Source organism: Ranitomeya variabilis, chromosome 1 (assembly GCF_051348905.1).
Source record: "Ranitomeya variabilis isolate aRanVar5 chromosome 1, aRanVar5.hap1, whole genome shotgun sequence".
Classification (NCBI taxonomy): Eukaryota; Metazoa; Chordata; class Amphibia; order Anura; family Dendrobatidae; genus Ranitomeya; species Ranitomeya variabilis.
In genome coordinates this window covers 499,976,092-499,998,555 of record NC_135232.1, presented here as the reverse complement: position 1 = coordinate 499,998,555, position 22,464 = coordinate 499,976,092, and the positions used below count along the sequence as shown (strand labels likewise).

The window sequence follows — 22,464 nt, the reverse complement described above, 5'->3', positions numbered from 1 at the left end:
CAAAATGAACTTAGACTGCAGAGTACTAATGGCAAAAGATTTATCAACCTTTTTTGTGTGTTTAGAGCATGCTGATATAACATGAGCTGAATCACCACAATAAAAACACAATCCATTTTTCCGCCTATAATTTTGCCGTTCACTTCTGGACTGAATTCTATCACATTGCATAGTCTCAGGTGCCTGTTCAGAAGACACCGCCAACTGGTGCACAGGTTTGCGCTCCCGTAAACGCCGATCAATCTGAATGGCCATAGCCATAGACTCATTCAGACCTGTAGGCGCAGGGAACCCCACCATAATATCCTTAATGGCCTCAGAAAGACCATCTCTGAAGTTTGCAGCCAGGGCGCACTCATTCCACTGAGTAAGCACCGACCATTTCCAAAATTTTTGACAATATACTTCCGCTTCATCATGCCCCTGAGAGAGGGCTAATAAAGCCTTTTCAGCCTGAATCTCCAGGTTAGGTTCCTCATAGAGCAATCCCAGTGCCAGAAAAAACGCATCCACACTGAGCAATGCAGGATCCCCTGGTGCCAATGCAAATGCCCAATTCTGAGGGTCGCCCCGCAGGAAAGATATTACAATCTTGACCTGCTGAGCAGGGTCTCCAGAGGAGCGAGATTTCAAAGAAAGAAACAATTTGCAATTGTTCCTGAAATTCAGGAAGGTAGATCTATCTCAAGAAAAAAAACTCTGGAATAGGAATTCTAGGTTCAGACATAGGAGTGTGAACAACAAAATCCTGTATGTTTTGAACTTTTGCAGCAAGATTATTCAGGCTGGAAGCCAAACTCTGGACATCCATGTTAAACAGCTAAGGTCAGAGCCATTCAAGGGTTAAGAGGAGGTAAGAAGCAGCTAGACAGCAATTAAGGGCTAGGCAGCAAAACTCTGAGGGAAAAAAAAAAAAAAAATTCCCTTCAACACTTCTTTTTCTCCTGCTTCAGCCCAAACAATTAACACTTTGTGGGCCGGCTATACTGTCATGTTCCCAATGGCAGGGAATTAAACACATAACAAGGGCAAAAACAGGACGAGCTCTAGGGTGATGGAACCTGAGCTGACCGCGATCCTGAACCTCAACACTCAACTAACAGCAGCCGGGGAACGTTCCTGGGGGGACTCTAGACGTCTCGCGCCAGCCGGAGATCTAGCTACCCCTATCAGAAGAATCACAGACCTATCTTGCCTCCAGAGAAATATTCCCACAGAAATAGCAGCCCCCCACATATAATGACGGTAAAATGAGAGGAAGGCACAAACGTAGTTATGAAAACAGATTCTGCAAAATGAGGCCCGCTTAAGCTAGATAGCAGAGGATACAAAAGGTGAACTGCGCGGTCAGCTTAAAACCCTTCAAAATACCATCCTGAAATTACTTGAACTCATGTGCCAACTCATGGTACATGAGTGGTAATTTCAGCCCACTAGAGCAACCAGCAGCAGATAATTACATATCTGCAAGCTGGACTAAAAACATGAAAGCAAACATGAAACAGGGAAATCCAGACTTAGCTTGTCTTGAAGGCCTAGGAGCAGGTAGCAAAGGTAACAGAGACACACTGATACATTGATAGCCGGCAAGGGAATAACAGGAAAGCCAGGTTAAATAGGAAACACCCAGCCTCTGATGGACAGGTGGAAACCAGAGACCGCAACCCACCAAAGTCACCCAGTACCAGCTGTAACCACCAGAGGGAGCCCAAAAACAGAATCCACAACAATAGCCCTTCCACTTAACCAAATACTGAAGCCTCCGTCTAGAAATACGAGAATCCAAGATCTTCTCCACCACGTACTCCAATTCGCCCTCAACCAGCACCGGAGCAGGGGGTTCAACAGAAGGAACCACAGGCACCACATACCTCCGCAACAAAGACCTATGGAACACGTTATGAATGGCAAATGACGCTGGGAGGTCCAAACGAAATGACACCGGGTTAAGGATTTCCAAAATCTTATAAGGACCGATGAAGTGAGGCTTGAATTTAGGAGAGGAAACCTTCATAGGAACATACCGAGAAGACAGCCATACCAAATCCCCAACAAGAAGTCGGGGACCCACACCGCGACGGCGGTTGGCAAAGCGCTGAGCCTTCTCCTGTGACAACTTCAAATTGTCCACCACATGGTTCCAAATCTGTTGCAACCTATCCACCACAGAATCCACCCCAGGACAGTCAGAAGGCTCAACCTGACCGGAGGAAAAATGAGGATGAAAACCAGAATTGCAGAAAAAAGGCGAAACCAAAGTAGCAGAACTAGCCCGATTATTAAGGGCAAACTCGGCCAATGGCAAAAAAGTCACCCAATCATCCTTATCAGCAGAAACAAAACATCTTAAATAAGTTTCCAAGGTCTGATTAGTTCGCTCGGTTTGGCCATTCGTCTGAGGATGGAAGGCCGACGAAAAAGACAAATCAATGCCCATCTTAGCACAAAAGATCCGCCAAAATCTGGACACAAACTGGGAACCTCTGTCAGACACAATATTTTCAGGGATGCCGTGCAAGCGAACTACATTCTGAAAAAATAGAGGAACCAAATCGGAGGAGGAAGGCAATTTAGGCAAGGGCACCAAATGGACCATCTTGGAAAAACGATCACACACCACCCAGATGACAGACATTCTCTGAGAGACTGGAAGATCCGAAATAAAATCCATGGAAATGTGCGTCCAAGGCCTCTTCGGGACAGGCAAGGGCAAAAGCAAACCGCTGGCACGAGAACAGCAAGGCTTAGCCCGAGCACAAATCCCACAGGACTGCACAAAGGAACGCACATCCCGCGACAAGGAAGGCCACCAGAAGGACCTAGCCACCAAATCTCTGGTACCAAAAATCCCAGGATGGCCTGCCAACACTGAAGAATGAACCTCGGAAATAACTCTGCTGGTCCATCTATCTGGGACAAACAGTCTCTCTGGTGGGCAACGGTCAGGTCTATCCGCCTGAAATTCCTGCAGCACTCGTCGCAAATCTGGGGAAATGGCAGACAAAATCACTCCCTCTCTGAGGATACCAGCCGGCTCAGAAACTCCCGGAGAGTCAGGCACAAAACTCCTAGAAAGAGCATCAGCCTTCACGTTCTTCGAACCAGGCAGGTACGAGACCACGAAATCGAAACGGGAGAAAAACAACGACCAACGAGCCTGTCTAGGGTTCAGCCGCTTGGCAGACTCGAGATAAATCAGATTTTTGTGATCAGTTAAGACCACTACACGATGCTTAGCTCCCTCGAGCCAATGTCGCCACTCCTCAAATGCCCACTTCATAGCCAACAACTCCCGATTACCAACATCATAATTCCGCTCGGCAGGCGAAAACTTTCTTGAAAAGAAAGCACAAGGCTTCATCACAGAGCAATCAGAGCTTCTCTGCGACAAAACATCCCCTGCTCCAATCTCAGAAGCATCAACCTCGACCTGAAAAGGAAGAGAGACATCGGGCTGACACAAAACTGGAGCCGAAGAAAACCGGCGCTTCAGCTCCCGAAAGGCCTCCCCGGCCGCAGGAGACCAATTAGTCACATCAGAACCCTTCTTGGTCAAATCCGTCAAGGGTTTAACCACGCCAGAAAAATTAGCAATGAAGAAACGGTAAAAATTAGCAAAACCCAAGAACTTCTGAAGACTCTTAACAGATGTAGGCTGAGTCCAGTCATGAATAGCTTGGACCTTGACTGGGTCCATCTCAATAGTAGAAGGAGAAAAAATAAAACCCAAAAAGGAAACCTTCTGTACTCCGAAGAGACATTTTGAGCCGTTCACAAATAAGGCATTAGCACTCAGGACCTGAAATACCATCCTGACCTGCTTCACATGGGACTCCCAGTCCTCAGAAAAAAACAAAATGTCATCCAGATACACAATCATAAATTTATCCAGATATTCTCGGAAGGTGTCATGCATGAAGGACTGGAACACAGAAGGAGCATTAGAGAGTCCAAAAGGCATCACCAAGTACTCAAAATGGCCTTCGGGCGTATTAAATGCTGTTTTCCATTCATCCCCCTGCTTAATGCGCACAAGGTTATACGCACCACGAAGATCTATCTTGGTGAACCAACTGGACCCCTTAATCCGAGCAAACAGATCAGACAACAATGGCAAAGGATACTGAAATTTGACCGTGATTTTATTTAGAAGACGATAATCTATACAAGGTCTCAGAGAACCATCCTTCTTGGCCACAAAAAAGAATCCTGCACCAAGAGGGGAGGAGGACGGGCGAATATGTCCCTTCTCTAAAGACTCCTTTATATAGCTCCGCATTGCGGCATGTTCTGGTACAGACAAATTAAAAAGTCGTCCCTTAGGGAACTTACTACCAGGAATCAAATTTATAGCACAATCACAATCCCTGTGAGGAGGCAGGGCACCGGATCTGGGCTCATCAAATACATCCTGGTAGTCCGACAAAAACTCAGGGACCTCAGAAGGAGTGGAAGAAGCATTTGATACCAAAGGAGCATCGCCATGAATCCCCTGGCAACCCCAACTTGACACAGACATAGCTTTCCAATCCAGAACTGGATTATGGGCCTGCAGCCATGGCAGACCCAACACGACAACATCATGCAAATTATGCAGCACAAGAAAGCGAATCACCTCCTGATGCACAGGAGTCATGCACATGGTCACTTGAGTCCAATATTGAGGCTTATTCTCAGCCAATGGTGTAGCATCAATTCCCCTCAGTGGAATAGGGAATTCCAAAGGCTCCAGGACAAAACCACAGCGTCTGGCAAACGACAAATCCATCAGATTCAGGGCAGCACCTGAATCCACAAAAGCCATAACCGAGTAGGATGACAAAGAACAAATTAAAGTAACAGACAAAATGAATTTAGGCTGTATAGTACCAATGGTGACAGGTTTAGCGATTTTTTTAACGCGCTTAGAGCATGCTGAGATAACATGAGTTGAATCGCCACAGTAAAAGCACAACCCATTTTGACGTCTATGATTTTGCCGCTCAATTCTGGTCAGAACTCGGTCACATTGCATAGACTCAGGTCTCTGTTCAGAAAACACCGCCAGATGGTGCGCAGATTTGCACTCCCGCAAACGCCGATCAATCTGAATGGCCAAAGCCATTGAGTCATTCAGACTTGCAGGCATGGGGAACCCCACCATAACATTCTTAATGGCTTCAGAAAGACCTTCTCTGAAATTTGCAGCCAGAGCACACTCATTCCATTGAGTAAGCACCGACCATTTCCGAAATTTTTGACAATACACCTCAGCTTCATCCTGGCCCTGAGAAAGAGCCAGCAAGGCCTTTTCTGCCTGATTCTCAAGATTAGGTTCCTCATAAAGCAGTCCAAGCGCCAGGAAAAACGCATCCACATTCAGCAATGCAGGATCTCCTGGCACCAGAGAGAAAGCCCAATCTTGAGGGTCGCCACGTAACAAGGAGATAACAATTTTAACTTGCTGAGTGGAATCACCAGAGGAACGAGGTCTCAAAGATAGAAACAATTTATAATTATTCTTAAAATTCAGAAACCTAGATCTATCTCCAGAAAACAACTCAGGAATAGGTATTTTTGGCTCTGACATAGGGCTATGAACAACAAAATCCTGAATGCTTTGCACCCTTGCAGCAAAATGTTCCACACTAGAAGTCAGACTCTGAATATCCATGTCTGCAGCTGAACTCAAAGCCACCCAGAGATTAAGGGGATGAGAGAAGCTGGACAGACTGCAGCAAAGATAGAGAGGAGAAAAAAAAATTGTACTCAGGGCTTCTCTTATCCCACTTCTGCGATGTATTAAACACTTTTTGGGCCTGCTGTACTGTTATGATCCTAGTGGCTGAGGATCACAAAACGGACTAGCTAAGTTTATGAACATAGACACGAGCTCTAGGGAGGTGGTAACTGGACTGAACGCAAACCTGATCCTAACCAACACACTAAAGGTAGCCGGTGAACGTACCTAAATTCCTGGACGTCTCGACGCAGCCTGAGAAACTATCTACTCCTGGAGGGAAAGTAAGACCTCACTTGCCTCAAGAGAAATCACCCCAAAGATATAGAAAAGCCCCCAACAAATAACGGTGAGGTAAGGGGAAAACACAAATGTAGAATGAAAACAGATTCAGCAAATGAGGCCCACTAATACTAGATAGCAGAAGACAGATAGGGAACTGTGCGGTCAGTAAAAAACCCTATGCAAAATACCCACGCTGAGAATACAAGAACCCCCACACCAACTAACGGTGTGAGGGGAGAAACTCAGCCCCCTAGAGCTACCAGCAAGCAAGGAAATCACATATTAGCAAGCTGGACAAGAAACAAAAATAAAGCAAGAAACATATGACCACTGATGGTCAAAAATGAACCAAGCAAAACTTAGCTTCTCTTGAAGAGACAGATAACGAAGGACTGCAGGAGAGCTCCAAAATAGCACTGAAGACATTGACAGCAGGCAAGGAATAATGGTCCAGGTGAGCTAAATAGCAAACCTGAATAGCAAGAGACGAAACAGCTGATTCCAGCCAAAGAGCCGCAGTAAAACAAAAAGGCCACTAGAGGGAGACAAAACAGAGAACTCACACAGTGTTCACAACAGGGGCCATGTGCAGCATTATATGGGGGCAAATATCTCTATGGAGCATCTTGTGGGGCCATGTGCAGCGTTATATGAGGCAAATAATTCTATGGAGCATCTTATGGGGCCATGTGCAGCATTATATGGGGGCAAATATCTCTATGGAGCATCTTGTGGGGCCATGTGCAGCATTATATGGGGGCAAATATCTCTATGGAGCATCTTGTGGGGCCATGTGCAGCGTTATATGAGGCAAATAATTCTATGGAGCATCTTATGGGGCCATGTGCAGCATTATATTGGGCAAATATCTCTATGGAGCATCTTGTGAGGCCATGTGCAGCATTATATGGGGCAAATATCTCTATGGAGCATCTTATGGGGCCATAATCAGCATTTGTGCAGCATTATATGGGGGCAAATATCTCTGTGGAGCATCTTATGGGGCCATAATCAGAATTTGTGCAGCATTATATGGGGCAAATGTGTCTATGGAGCATCTTATGGGGCCATAATCAGCATTTGTGCAGCATTATATGGGGCATATTTTATTATGGAGCATCTTATGACACCCATCAAAACTGTATGGAGCACTATATGGGGAGTATTTTGTATGGAGCATTATATGGAGTATTATATGGGGCCATAATGAACAGTATGGAGCATTATATGGGGCTCCTGATTCAATATGGATATTCAAAAACACTTAACCTACTGATGTTTCAATTAATTTTACTTTTATTGGTATCTATTTTTATTTTTGACGTTTATCGGTAGCTGCTGCATTTTCCACAATAGGCTTATACTCGAGTCATTAAGTTTTTTTTTGTGCAAAATTAGGGGTCTCGGCTTATACTCGAGTATATACGGTATGTCTAAATAATACAATGTGATTTTCTGTTTTTTATTTTTAGATTCTGTCTGTCACAGGTGAAGTGTACATACTATAAAAATTACAGACCTCTCCATTCTTTGTAGGTGGGAAAACTTGCAATATCGGCAGTGTATCAAATACTTTATTTCCCCACTGTTCATACCAGTGTCCTGGTTGTCTCATGTATCTGACAGAGTAGCTGTTTGCCAGGGCTGGAACCACTGAGGTGGAGACAGCCCCTTTAATATACTTAAAAAAGGCTCGTACTTCTGAGGATTTTGCCAAGCCTGTACCGGACTGCATTTATCCCGGACTATATGAATGAACTGACTAACAGAAGGACACAGTGGATAAAGACAACTACACTAGCGGTCGTAGCTCCAGGTTCCTGCTTTCATCACCAGGTTATTATATACATGTTTTTATATACTTACTCGCAGCAGTTTAATTGATCTGATTGCTTGCTTCTTACACATGGTTCCCTTACTTTTTGATTCCAGCGCAGATAGTTCTAGTCTTTTTTAATTACATTATTTATATTGTCACAGATCGGTGGTACTGTGCAACTATCAGCTGCAGGTTTCAAAGGTGCGATAGCGCTTTTGGTATATATACCTCTATACCTTTAATATACTTGACTTGTAGAAATGAGAAACGGCAAGTTTCTGGAGGTACTCAAAAATATACTGTACAAGATAACAACAGATTTGATTCCCCCCAAAAAAATCCTTTAGAGGACATTACAAGAATATAGCTGCCAACATATCTGCCCCAACCATGCCCTCCCGGAAACCCCAGTCCCACACACCCAGGTGCAGGATTGGCGCCTCCCTGAGCAGGACGCAGAGTGGACCTGCTGGTGTCAGCTGAATGTGCCTTCGAGGATACACATTCGGTTGAAATGTATTGCCCCGCCGTCACTGTCGCAATAGGCCGGCGACCTCGCAGAAGAAGACGACTAACTTGTGAGTGCCCATTTCAGGCGGCGCATGACAGTGACAGGTGCATTCATGTCAGCCGCCGGCTTCTACTAGGTTGGCGGCCATTTTAACATGACCTCGCCGGATCTAAGAAGAGGACGCAGGGAGCGCCGGCAGGTAAGAGGAATGTTTTTTTCTCTCTCTTTCTAATGTCACTGTGGATGCGGCATGATCCTGGGGCCAGGCCAAGAGACCTAGGGGTCACAGCCAGGGGCAAGGGCCCCCTAGCTCCCTTGGCGATGGCTAGGCCGCCTGGCTGGGCGAACTGGCCCTGACTAGGCCCCCTGGCCCTAGCTAGGCACCTTGGCCGTGCCCCCAGGACTCTTAGCCCTGGCTGTGCCCCCTATCATAAGGCCAAGGGATTTAAGGGGCACAGCGAGGTTGAAAGGACATAGGGGCCAGGATAGGGCACAATTTTAAGTAAAGGGAATCTGTCAGGTCCACCATACCCTCCAACTAGCAACATTCATTTATTTACGAGTAAACTCCCTTCCTAATCAGCCCTGTATAACTTTTTTTGTAAAACTAGGTTTAAAGCAAACCTGTCACCAGGATTTTGCCAAGTAAACTGTAGGCACTGTTATACTGATTAAAATGATACCGGGGTTGATGAAATACGTCTTGTCGTTGTTTAATCTTTATTTGTATTTTTCAGTTATTGAGATTCTCGTTCTTCAGGGCGGCCTGTGGGGGGTTCTTTTTGTGTCACCACTAGTGTTTAGCATTCCGATACTGCAAATATCGGGTATCGGCCGATATTTGCAGTATCGGAATTCCGATACCGAGTTCCGATATTTTTGTGATATCGGAAATCGGAATCGGAAGTTCCTATAAGTTCCCAGGCGTGTGCGGTGCGTATGGTTCCCAGGGTCTGGAGGAGAGGAGACTCTCCTTCAGGCCCTGGGATCCATATTCATGTAAAAAATAAAGAATAAAAATTAAAAATATGGTTATACTCACCCCTCGGACGGACCCTGGACCTCAGCGGTGCAACCGGCAGCCTCCGTTCCTAAGAATGCAGTGAGTGTAGGACCTGCGATGGGGTCGCGGCTTGTGATTGGTCGCGTGAGCGGTCACATGAGCGGTCTCACGACCAATCACAAGCCGCGACGTCATCGAAGGTCCTTCACTCTGCATTCTTAGGAACGGAGGCAGACACTTGCAGCGGTGAGGTCCAGGGGCCGTCGGAGGGGTGAGTATATCCATATTTTTTATTCTTTATTTTTTACATGAATATGGATCCCAGGGCCTGAAGGAGAGTTTCCTCTCCTTCAGACCCTGGGAACCATCCAGGATCACTTTCGATATTTGTGTCCCATTGACTTGTATTGGTATCGGGTATCGGTACGGCGATATCCGATATTTTTTGGATATCGGCCGATCCAATCCGATACCGATACTTTCAAATATCGGAATGTATCGCTCAACACTAGTCACCAGTGATCCCTGTATTACCTATACACTGACACTATATACAGAGCTCCTGTGTATAATGTCACCAGTGATCACTGTATTACCTGTACACAATACACTATATACAGAGCTCCTGGGTATATTGTCACTGGTGATCACTGTATTAGCTGTACACTGACACTATATAGAGAGCTCCAGTGTATGTCACCAGTGATCACTGTATTACCTGTATACTATACAATATAGAGCTCCTGTGTATAATGTCACCAGTGATCACTATTACCTGTACACTATATACAGAGCTCCTGTGTATAATGTCATCAGTGATCACTGTATTACCTGTACACAGACACTATATGCAGAGCTCCTGTGTATGTCACTGATGATCACTGTCTTACCTGTACACTATATACTGAGCTCCTGTGTATAATGTCATCAGTGATCACTGTATTACCTGTACACTGACACTAAATACAGAGCTCCTGTGTATAGTGTCACTGGTGGTCACTGCATTACCTGTACACTGACACTATATACAGAGCTCCTGTGTATAATGTCATCGGTGATCACTGTATTACCTGTACACTGACACTAAATACAGAGCTCCTGTGTATGTCACCAGTGATCACTGTATTACCTGTACACTATACACTCTATAAAGCTCCTGTTAAGTCACTGGTGATCACTGTATTACCTGTACACTATATACAGCGCTCCTGTGTATAATGTCACTGGTGATCACTGTCTTACCTGTGCACTATATACAAAGCTCCTGTGTATAATGTCACCGGTGATCACTGTATTTACCTGTACACTACATACAGAGCTCCTGTGTATAATGTCACTGGGATCACTATTACCTGTACATTTACACTGTACTGTATACTATACACTCCCTTGTATAATGCCATAGGTGGTATTAGTATTGTCATTTTTATTCATGATCAGTATTGTCACTATGTGGTGGTAATATGTAATCTGGTCACAGTATGGCGGTATTTCTCCCTTGAATGTGGTATTATTCGGTCACGATGTGGTGGTAATATGTGGTCAGGTCATGGTGTGGTGGAATTCGTTCCTTGTATGTGGTATCATTCAGTCACTATGTGGTGGTAATATGTGGTCTGGCCATGGTGTGGCAGTATTTGTTCCATGTATGTGGTATTATTCATTCACTATGTGGTGGTGATATGTGGTCTGGTCACAGTGTGGCGGTATTTGTTCCATGTATGTGGTATTATTCGGTCACTATGTGGTGGTAATATGTGGTCCGGTCACAGTGTGGAGGTATTTCTCCCTTGTATGAGGTATTATTTGGTAACTATGTGGTGGGCTATGTGTTCTGGTCACAGTGGGGCTGCATGTCTCCCAGTTGCTGCATCCACTTACTGCCTGGTGCAAAATGGCTGATAACACAGGAAATGGCACATACAAAGCAAACAACTATGTGGACTGTCCCTCTAAACGTCGTAATTTCATCAGCTTGTCCTATACAACAGAGACCACTGCCCACGCTTCCCTGCCATCCCATGTCACTCCTGAGTCCTCACACTACCCAGCCCATCATTCACGGCCGGTCAACACACCACGGCACACATGGACTGTACCTCGAAATGTCACGTGCATCCTGCGCGCACACTCGCCAGCCCAGTGCTCATTGGTGGAGCAGCCATTTGCCAAATAATCCGCTACTGATTGGATAATCAGAGGCTCCACCCCTCTAGCCAACTGCCGCCTATGGAACGCAACGGATAACGTCTCATGTAGTAGCAGCGCTGCACACAGACAACGGTGCGTATGTGACGGGCGAATGCAGACGGTTCATAGCCCTTCATGCAGCTATGACCGGGGCGCGAGTGGCCGGTGGACGTTAGTAGTGTGACTGTAGGAAGCCAGTGACAGTGTGCTGAAGCCGAGCAGCTTCCTGAACGTGTCGTTCTTTGTGACTAGGGCGAGAAGATGCGGCGGAGCGCGGTGCCGCCGAGGACCGTCCCCCCGAAGCGTGCAAGACGGAGCTCCCGGGACTCCCGTGGCCCAGCAGGTCAGGCGTGGCTGGCAGGGTCACACGGAGGGGGGTTGTGTATAGGAGCGGAGCTGGGGACAGCCCCTGTGAGCCCGACCTGTTTGCTGCAAAGGAAACCCGACAATTTCAAAAGTCTAAAAAGTTTGTTTTAATAATAAAATGGTATAAAGTATGGAAAGACCAGCATTTTTGATAGTTTGAACTTTTAACCCGTTACTGACATGTGCCCTCCAAGTCTGTAGCAGGTGTATGGGCAGGTGTATGGCAGGTAGTCGCTCCACCTGCGACTGTTGGAGGGACCCTGACATTCAACCCAAGTGCAGGCGCTCGGTGCATCAGGGCGGGGCCGACCAGTTATACTCACCTTCCATCTATCTCTGACGCCTCAGCTGTCCATCATAATAGAGGGGGAGGAGACTGAGGGACAATGGGCAGGAGTATATAAGTGGCTGGCCCTGCCATGATGCACCGAGCAGCAGGACTTAGCTTGGCCGGTCAGTCTGTGCTTGACCGTCCCTTTAACCCCTTCATGACATTGGGTTTTTGTGTTTTCGTTTTTCGCTCCCCTCCTTCCCAGAGCCATAACTTTTTTATCTTTACGTCAATATGGCCACGTGAGATTGTTTTTTTGTGGGACGAGTTGTACTTTTGAACACCACCATTGGTTTTTCCATGTGTACTGGAAAACCAGAAAAAGATTAAAGTCTGGTGAAACTGCAAAAAAAAAAGTGCAATTCCACAACTGTGTTTTTTTTTTTTTTTTTAAACCATGTTCACTAAATACTTAAAGGGAACGTGTCACTAATTTTGAGCCTATGAACAAATGCCACCACCTTTGACTGCTCCTGTGCTGCATTCCACAAATGTGTCTAAGAGCTCCTGACTCCCCTTGTATACCCCAAAAAATAGCACTTGAAATGCTCCCGCACGTAAATGCATGTAAATGAGGGTGGTCCGTTCCAATGGGTGTCCTCGCTGCGTCCTCGTCCCTCCTCTCTGCCCCTAATCTCGCCCTCCTGCTTTGATGTGACACGTCGTTCACATAGAGAACCGAGAGCTCGCATCTGCGTACTACACATAACAGCCACTGGTGGATGGTTATGCCAACCGCAGATGTTAGCACTTGTTAGTTGTTCAAATCAGCTGAGATGTGCGGGGAAAGTTGCCGGAGCACACAGCAAACAGAGACCACCGTGGACGTACCTATATATCTAAGGTGGTAAAGGGGTTAACGGGTGCATCATTCTATGCTGTCATAAGGCTGTCAATGGGTTGCTATGACAGCTGGGGATCTGTTTAAGACCACCATGCCTGTCATTAAGGAGCTCTCTTGGAAACCTGTCTGTGGCCAACCTTCACAGAAAGACATGTTATTTGCTATATGCAGTAGTACTGGGAAATTGGTGTATAAAACACGAGATCAGGTGCAGGTCCCCTAATGGGTACAGTAAGAAGTTTAATAATGAAAATAATTTTAAAAATAAATCGCCCCTTTTTTCATTCATTAAAGAAAGTTATAAAAATCTCACATGTGCAATTACTGTGTCCGAAAAGTCAGATGTATCAAAATATAAAAATTAACTCGTCATGTGTTGCTTTCTTCATCACTGTAAAAACAAAAACTAGATTTAGCATAATCTTAAAGGGGTTGTACACTACTTGGACAACCCCTTCTTGATCCAAATGTTTGGGCTCGATAAAAGAATAAAGCGCATACTCGCCTTCCACGCCGGCGCCGTTCCTGCGGTGTCAGCACTTGCTCTCCCCGCTGCTCTTGTGCGGTGTAGTTACGCCAGCGCCCAGTCAGCGCTGGCATCACCATCCTCGCCTTCTTACAAACTGAACATAAAGTGAAAGTATGAGCTGCAGCTGATCTCGGACTTCCTCTTCCTGTTCAAATCGTCAGGGACAATGACGCCACCGCTGATTGGCGCCGGCGTCACATGTCAAAACACCGCACAAGACCCTCAGGGGACTGAATGCTGATCGCAAGCAGAGCAGGGGAGAATGATAAGAGGCGTCTTCAGCACAGCGCTAACTGTCTCTCTGCTTCTCAGGCGCCGGTATGTGTCAGACGGATGACATCCCTATGTGTCATCCGTGTGCGGGACGTTTTACAGCCAGTGTTGCTGGTAAGAAACGGACATGTCAACGTATTTTGCCCACAGACACATGGTCCGTGGAAAGACACTGACGTGCACAGACCCATTCGCTTGAATGGGTCTACGTGTGCAAGTGTCTCCAGTACGTGTGAAAACCGTCACTACACGTCCTGGACACACGTCTGAAAGAGGCCTAACTGGGAGGCGGCCTTCAGTCGGCAGTCATGCCTCGCTGACAGCAGGGTGGAAAACGTAACATCAACAGGAGCAGCTGAATCGCCAGCTGGAGCGGTCTGAATTCCCTATGCCAGCGAAGAATGGCATCGGGCACTAGAGGCAGGTAGGTAGTAACTACCTGCCTGATAATGCTTGGCACTTTCATATATTATTATTTTTTTTATTTTTTTTTAATACAAAGCTCCGAATAACCCCTTTAACACTTTCTGTATTTGCAGCTTGGTGAACAGCAGAAAATCAAAATGTGACGGGGAAAAAAAATGCAGACTATTTTTTTTCCCTCTAAAATCTATCTCTTAATATTTATTATAACTTTATCTGCATCAAAATGAGTGCCACTGATAAAAAATTAAACTAATCCTACAAAAAAGCAAGGCTTCGTAAAGCTACGTAGACAAAAAAAAAATGAGGCCTTTTGGAATGCAATGATGAAAAAACAAGAAGTTTGGTCATTAACCCCTTTACCCCCAAGGGAACTTTGCACGTTAATGACCGGGCCAATTTTTACAATTCTGACCACTGTCCCTTTATATGAGTTTATAACTCTGGAATGCTTCAATAGATCCCGGTGATTCTGACATTGTTTTCTTGTGACATATTGTACTTCTTAATAGTGGTAAAATTTCTTTGATATTACTTGCGTTTATTTGTGAAAAAAACGGATAATTGGCGTAAATTTTGAAAATGTTGCATTTTTCCAACTTTGAATTTTCATGCCCTTAAATCACAGAGATATGTCACGCAAAATACTTAATAAGTTACATTACCCACTTGTCTACTTTACATCAGCACAAGTTTGGAACCAAAATTTTTTTGTTAGGAAGTTATAAGGGTTAAAGGGAACCTGTCACCCCAAAATCGAGGGTGAGATAAGCCCACCGGTATCAGGGGCTTATCTACAGCATTCTGTAATGCTGTAGATAAGCCCCCGATGTATCCTAAAAGATGAGATAAAGAGGTTAGATTATACTCACCTGGGCAGGCGGTCCGATCCAATGGGCATCGCGGTCCGGTCCGGGGCCTCCCGTCTTCTTACGATGACGTCCTCTTCTGGTCTTCATGCTCCGGCGCAGGCGTACTTTGTCTGCCCTGTTGAGGGCAGAGCAAAGTACTGCAGTGTGCAGGTGTCGGGAAAGTTCAGAGAGGCCCGACTCCTGCGCACTGCAGTACTTTGCTATGCCCTCAACAGGGCAGACAAAGTGCGCCAGAGCCGCAGCGTGAAGACCAGAAGAGGACGTCATATGATGAAGATAGCAGGCCCCTGACCGGACCACAACTCCCATCAGACTGGACCAGCAGCAGGAGTCCCTGGGTGAGTATAATATAACCTACAGCATTACAGAATGCTGTAGCTAAGCCCCTGATGCCGGTAGGCTTATCTCACCCTCGATTTTGGGGGTGACAGGTTCCCTTTAAGGCCGCTGTCACACATGCGAGTTTTACGGACGTAAGAGCGCAGAAACTATGTGCGTAAAACTCGCATAACATACGGCACAATGCTTCTCAATGGGTCTCGTCCTATCAGCCGTATATTACGGATCCGTAATATATGGCGTTCTACGGCCGTACAAAATCGCAGCATGCTGCGTTTGTCAGCGTATTGCGCAAATAATACGCCAATGAAAGTCTATGGGGGTGAGAAAAATACGGATTCCACACGGACCAGCAGTGTGACTTGCGAGAAATACGCAGCGGTGTTAGTGAAAAGTCGGTAATTCAATTGCCGGCTTTTCATTTCTCCTGCCTAAACCCGACAGGATATGAGACATGGTTTACATACAGTAAACCATCTCATATCCCCATTTTTTTGCATATTCCACACTACTAATGTTAGTAGTGTGTGTGTGCAAAATTTCAGCGCTGTAGCTGCTAAAATAAAGGGTTAAATGGCGGAAAAAATTGGCGTGGGCTCCCGCGCAATTTTCTCCGCCAGAGTGGTAAAGCCAGTGACTGACGGCAGATATTAATAGCCAGGAGAGGGTCCATGGTTATTGGCCCCCCCGTGGCTAAAAACATCTGCCCCCAGCCACCCCAGAAAAGGCACATCTGGAAGATGCGCCTGTTCTGGCACTTGGCCACTCTCTTCCCATTCCCGTGTAGCGGTGGGATATGGGGTAATGAAGGGTTAATGCCACCTTGCTATTGTAAGGTGACATTAAGCCAGATTAATAATGGAGAGGCGTCAATTATGACACCTATCCATTATTAATCCAATTGTTTGAAAGGGTTAAAAAAAAACACACACATGATTTAAAAGTATTTTAATGAAATAAACACAGCGGTTTTAATATTTTATTGCTCTCTCAATCCATTTGCAGACCCTCGCTTGGCAAAACAATAAACCCACAATATACATACCTTCTGCTGACCCGTCACGTCCCACGAGGTAATCCATCTGAAGGGGTTAAAATAATTTACAAGCAGGAGCCCTGCAAATGCAGCTGTGCTCGTGCTTGTAATTCCCCGGCGAATGAAGGAAATATAGGTCATTGACCTACATTTCCTTCAGTCGCGGTGATGCGCCCCCTGGTGGATGTCCTCATATGATCTGGAGCGTGGGAAAAAGTATACTATACATTTGAGCACATAAATCCATTAGATGTCGGTTTTGCAAGCCTGCGAGAAAATATCGCAGTACGGATGCCATACGGATTACATACGGAGGATGCCATGCGCAAAATACGCTGACACACCCTGCCTACGGATCACTATTTTGGGAACATTTCTCCGTATTACGGCCGTAAAATACGGACCGTATTGTCTTACGCCGAGTGTGACGCCGGCCTAAAAGTTGACCAGCGATTTCTCATTTTTACAACACCATTTTTTTTTATTTATTTAATTTTAGGGACCACATCACATTTGAAGTCGCTTTGAGGGGTCTATATGATAGAAAATACCCGAAAGTGACACCATTCTAAAAACTGCACACACACACACCCCCCCCCCCCAGTGCTCAAAAAACCACATTGAAGAAGTTTATTACCCCTTCAGGTGCTTCACAGGAATTTTTGGAATGTTTAAAAAAAAAAAAAAAATGAACATTTAACTTTTTTCACCAAAAAAACAAATTGGATCTGAATTAATTATTTTACCAAGGGTAAAGGAGAAATTTGACCCCAAAAGTTGTACAATTTGTCCTGAGTCACCGTTACCCCATATGTGGGGGTAAACCACTGTTTGGGCGCATGGCAGAGCTCGGAAGGGAAAGAGCCACGTTTCACTTTTCAGTGCAAAATTGACTGGAATTGAGAGGATGCCATGTCACGTTTGCAGATCCCGTGATGTGCCTAAACAGTGGAAACCCCTGACAAGTGACATCAGTTTGGAAAGTAGACCCCCTAAGGAACTTATCTAGATGTGTGGTGAGCACTTTGAACCCCCAAGTGCTTCACTGAAGTTTATAATGCAGAGCCGTAAAAATAAAAAATCATATTTTTTTCACAAAAATGATCTTTTCGCCCCCAATTTCTTATTTTCCCAAGGGTAACAGGAGAAATTGGACCCCAAAGCTTGTTGTGCAATTTCTCCTGAGTACGCTGATACCCCATAAGTGATGATAAACCACTGTTTGGGCGCATGGCAGAACTCAGAAGGGAAGAAGCACCGTTTGACTTTTTCAACGCAGAATTGGCTGGAACTGAGATCAGACGCCATGTCGCATTTGGAGAGCCCCTGATGTGCCTAAACAGTTAAAAAAAACCACAAGTGACCCCATTTTGGAAACTCGACCACCGAAGGAACTTATCTAGATGTGTGGTGTGCACTTAGAACCCCCAATTGTTTCATTAAAGTTTATAATATAGAGCCGTGAAAATTAAAAAATCTTATTTTTTCCACAAAAATTATCTTTTAGCCCACAATTTTTAATTTTACCAATGGTATCTGGAGAAACTGGACCCCAAAAGTTGTCATGCAATTTGTGCTGAGTACGCTGATATGCCATATGTGGGGGAACTACCGTTTGGGCGCATGGCAGAGCTCGGAAGGGAAGGAGCGCTGTTTTGGAATGCAGACTTTGATGGAATGGTCTGCAGGCGTCACGTTGCATTTGCTGAGCCCCTGATGTGCCTAAACAGTAGAAACCCCCCACAAGTGACCCCATATTGGAATCTAGACCCCCAAGGACCTTATCTAGATGTGTTGTGAGAACTTTGAACCCCAAAGTGTTTCACTAAAGTTTATAACGCAGAGCCGTGAAAATAAAAAAACATTTTTTTCCCATAAAAATGATTTTTTTTTTTTAGCCCCCAAATTTTTATCTTCACCAGGGTAACAGGAGAAATTGAACAACAAAAGTTGTTGTCCAATTTGTCCTGAGTACGCTGACACCCATATATGGGGGTAAACCACTTTTTGGGCGCACAGCAGAGCTCAGAAGGGAAGGAGCACCATTTTACTTTCTCATTGCAGAATTGGCTGGAATTGAAATCAGACATCATGTCGCGTTTAGAGAGCCCCTGATATGCCTAAACAGTGGAAACCCCCCAATTCTAACTCCAACACACCCCTAATCCCAACCCTAACCACAACACACCCCTAATCCCAACCCTAACCACAACACACCCCTAATCCCAACCATAACCCTAACCCGAACACACCCTTAATCCCAACCGTAAACATCCAAACCCTAACCCCAATTCTAACCCTAACTTTAGCCCCAACCCTAACTTTATCCCCAACTCTGATCCTAACTTTAGCCCTAACGGGAAAATGGAAATAAATAATTTTTTTTAATTTTTATTATTTTTCCCTTACTAAGGGAGGGATAAACAGGGGTTTGATTTACTCTTTATAGTGGGGTTTTTTGTTTGGCAGCTGTGACACGCTAAAAGATGCTTTTTATTGCAAAAAATAGTTTTTGCATCACCACATCTTGAGAGCTATAATTTTTCTATATTTTGTTCCACAGAGTCATGTGAGGTCTTGTTTTTTGCGGGGTGAGTTGACTTTTTTATTGGTACCATTTTCGGGCACATTAATTTTTTTTTTTTTTATTCCGATTTTTGAGAGGCAGAATGAACAAAAACCAGCAATTCATGAATTTCTTTGGGGGGGCGTTTATACCGTTCTGCATTTGATAAAGCAGTTTTAGTCTTCGGGTCAGTACGATGACAGTGATACCTCATTTATATATGTGTGTGTGTGTGTATATATATATATATATATATAATTTTTTTTTAGGTTTTGGCGCTTTTATACAATAAAAACTATTATATATATTATATTATTCTGAGGGCTATAACTTTTTTATTTTTTCGCTGATGACGCGGCATGGCGGCTCGTTTTTTGCAGGATTCCGTCCATGGGAATTAGGGCCCGGGTCACATGGACGGAATAGTACGTCCAATGGTAGAAAGGGGTTAAGACCATAATAAGCTCTGTACTTGTAGGTTATAAATAGGTTTTACCTAGAGAAGGGGAATAGTAGGAAAGTGCAATTTAAGCTATTCTAACCATTTTCTTTTACCTTTTAGGCAGGGCGAGGCCGTCAATGAATATGGTTGACACTTCTTTCGTTTTCATGTGCAAACAATGTAATGTCATCTTGGCTGAAGGACGTAGCGCATTTATATACAATGAACAGTTGGACGTGATCGCATGCCTACAAGCTACTACAGCTGTAAGGGTGGACAAGGAACATAATTACTTAAGTGAGGAAATGCAACATTGTGTTTATAACAGTCTGAAATGTAAAATTTGCTCAGCTAAAGTAGGCCTGTTTCTGATCAGTGCAGTAGCAGAATTTGCACACTTAAGACAAATGTTTTGCTTCTCTAGAACATCAATTGTGTGCTATTCCATTCAGACCAAACAAATGTTTGAAGGAAGCCAAATAAATGTTAATGTTCCTCAATGTCTAACAGAGCTTAAAAATCTAGAGAAAGAGTTGCTTGATACATACAATGGTATAATGCAGTTGGGTAACCAGCTCCTGACGAAGGTTGATTGAAAATAAGCTAAGGTGGTAAAGTAAAATTTCATTTCTGGAAAGCATTTACCTAGTTTATTGTTCTTATGCCGAAGTAATGTTCATTTATTTCTTGTTTTTTGCTTAACTAATAATGTTCACTAATGTGTGTAATCATTAAAATAATTATTAGCAAAGTGGACCTGAACCAAAGATGCTGGACTTCGCAAGGTTTAAAAGCATGAGGAACTTAATGGCCCTTTATGGTATTATATTTGCTACAATTCTCGTCATTTGGCCTAATTTTTGTAGGTGGTAATGTAATGAGGCGAGACTGACATGATTAGATAAACAAAAAAAAGTGTGTGTGGGGGGGGCTATCCAGTGCCACTCCCTGATCTATCAGGATGTGGTTGGCGCTGATGTCTCATCTACACATACCTGCTGGCACAGGTACAGGATTTGAAAACTGTACCACAGGTCGAATTGAACATGAAGAGTAGGTCGGCTGCAGCTGATCTGACTTCTTCATATTCAGTTTTTACGAAGGTGGAGACAGTGATGCCAGCGTTGATTGCATGCCTGGTTCATGTGTCACAACAACAGCTCGAAAGCCCAAGGAACGTTAGTGCCGATACCTCTAGTACGGTATAGGTGTTTTATTTTATTGGGGCCAATCATGGGGTATGACAAGGAGTTGTCCAAGTAGTGGACAACTGCATTAACCTTGCTGTTCATTGCTTTTTTGCGTGTTAACTGATGGAAAATGTCTCATACATAGTTTTTGTGTTAACCACACTTTTCTGTTGAGCAGTTCATTCCAGTTTGCATAGTTGGAGGTGTGTGTGTGTGTGTGTGTATATATATATATATATCTAAACAGTATTCAATCCTTTGTCCCTTTAGTGGTACTCACTGATCCAACAGATGACTGCGGTGTGGTTTGAAAAGCTAAACAATGAAACTTCTCATTTACACACTTAAGGACCCATTCATGAAGACCAGCATTCATAGGGAGGTTCATGCGTCTTCATGAATGTGAAGCATCTGATAAGTGGAATGTGCCACGCCTGAAATTTTACTTCAGTCAGGGTCTGAAGTGAGACTTCTGACGTATAGAACGCCACAGATCGTCATGAATTAGATCTGAACTGTAGTGTCCTTCCCCAGCTACACCCATCTTTGGGATTTGGGAGAAACTGGTGTGAAAATGCCAAAAGTCGCAAAGTTTTCTGCAACTCTGATTTGCACCTAAGTTTTGAAACATTTCTAAACTTTAACTCCACAATTCTGTTGTGAAAGACTTGAGGAGTCAGACCTTTACACCCCGCCCCCCAAGCCTATTTTCACCTTCCTGACAAGGCAATTTTTTCCATTCTGACCAATGTCTCTTTATGATGTAATAACTCACAAACTCTTCAACGGATCCCACTGAATATGACTTTTGTGTTTTTTGTGGAAATTTGGCAAAAAAAAATTAATTTCCAAAGTTATAATTTTTATACCCTTAAACCCAGAGAGTTATGTAAAAATAAATAACATTTAACCCCTTCCCGACATGCGCCGTACATATACTGCTCATCGCGGGAACGCACCTCCCGCAGAGAAGTATATGTATGGCGCACCAATCTTGTGGCCTCACGTTGAGTGCCGCCACGATCAGGTGCACGTGTCAGCTGTATGTGACAGCTGACACTCTGCAGCAATGCCCACGATTGGTGCTAGCACCGATCGTGGGCATTTAACCCCTCTGATGCCGCTGTCAGTAGTGACAGCGGCATCGAGAAGCATTGCGCAGGGAGGGGGCTCTCTGCGCGCTTCCATGTACCCTTTACATTCAAGATGCAATTGCATGGACAAATTCTAGGAAATAATAGTAAGAGATCTGTAAATTTTGAAAGACACTGATTTGACTTATCTCCCAAAATCTAATCTTTCACGCAAAGAACCTACTGCCTTACAAGAAATAAAAAAAATATGTCTGATATAATTATCAAAATGTCAGATAAAGGCGGGGTAGTTGTAATCATGAATCCTGTTGATTACAAAAACAAGATTTTGGAATTATCAGTCAATCCTACATGAGTTTTTCAGCTAGAAATGAATAATATGATTACAGATGGTCTTTTGTTAATTGTATTAACCGAAAAGCAAGCTGATTTTTTTGGAGGTCAAGCACCCTGTCCTGCCCATCATGCATGGATTACCCAAGATCCATAAGCAGGATGTTTTTCCCCTAATGAGACCAATTGTGTCAGGTATTGGTTCAATTAATGAGCACGTGTGAGTGTCTCGATTCACTCTTAAAATCTCTGGTACACAGAATTCCTGGGTATATACAGGATTGTAGAGATGTACTAGA

At 44.4% G+C, this 22,464-nt stretch overlaps 1 protein-coding gene across 2 annotated transcripts in view; it reads right to left on the bottom strand.

The window, feature by feature from the left end:
• Positions 1 to 11,553, bottom strand: part of GTPBP3 (GTP binding protein 3, mitochondrial) — a 136,462-nt gene extending 124,909 nt beyond the window's left edge. The window contains exon 1 of one of the 2 annotated variants that reach the window (XM_077252280.1): positions 11,437 to 11,553. The gene's annotated coding sequence lies outside the window, so the exon portion shown is untranslated. The remainder of the gene's footprint in view (positions 1 to 11,436) is intronic. The other variant, XM_077252272.1, reaches the window with a different exon arrangement.
• Positions 11,554 to 22,464: the final 10,911 nt, after the last annotated feature.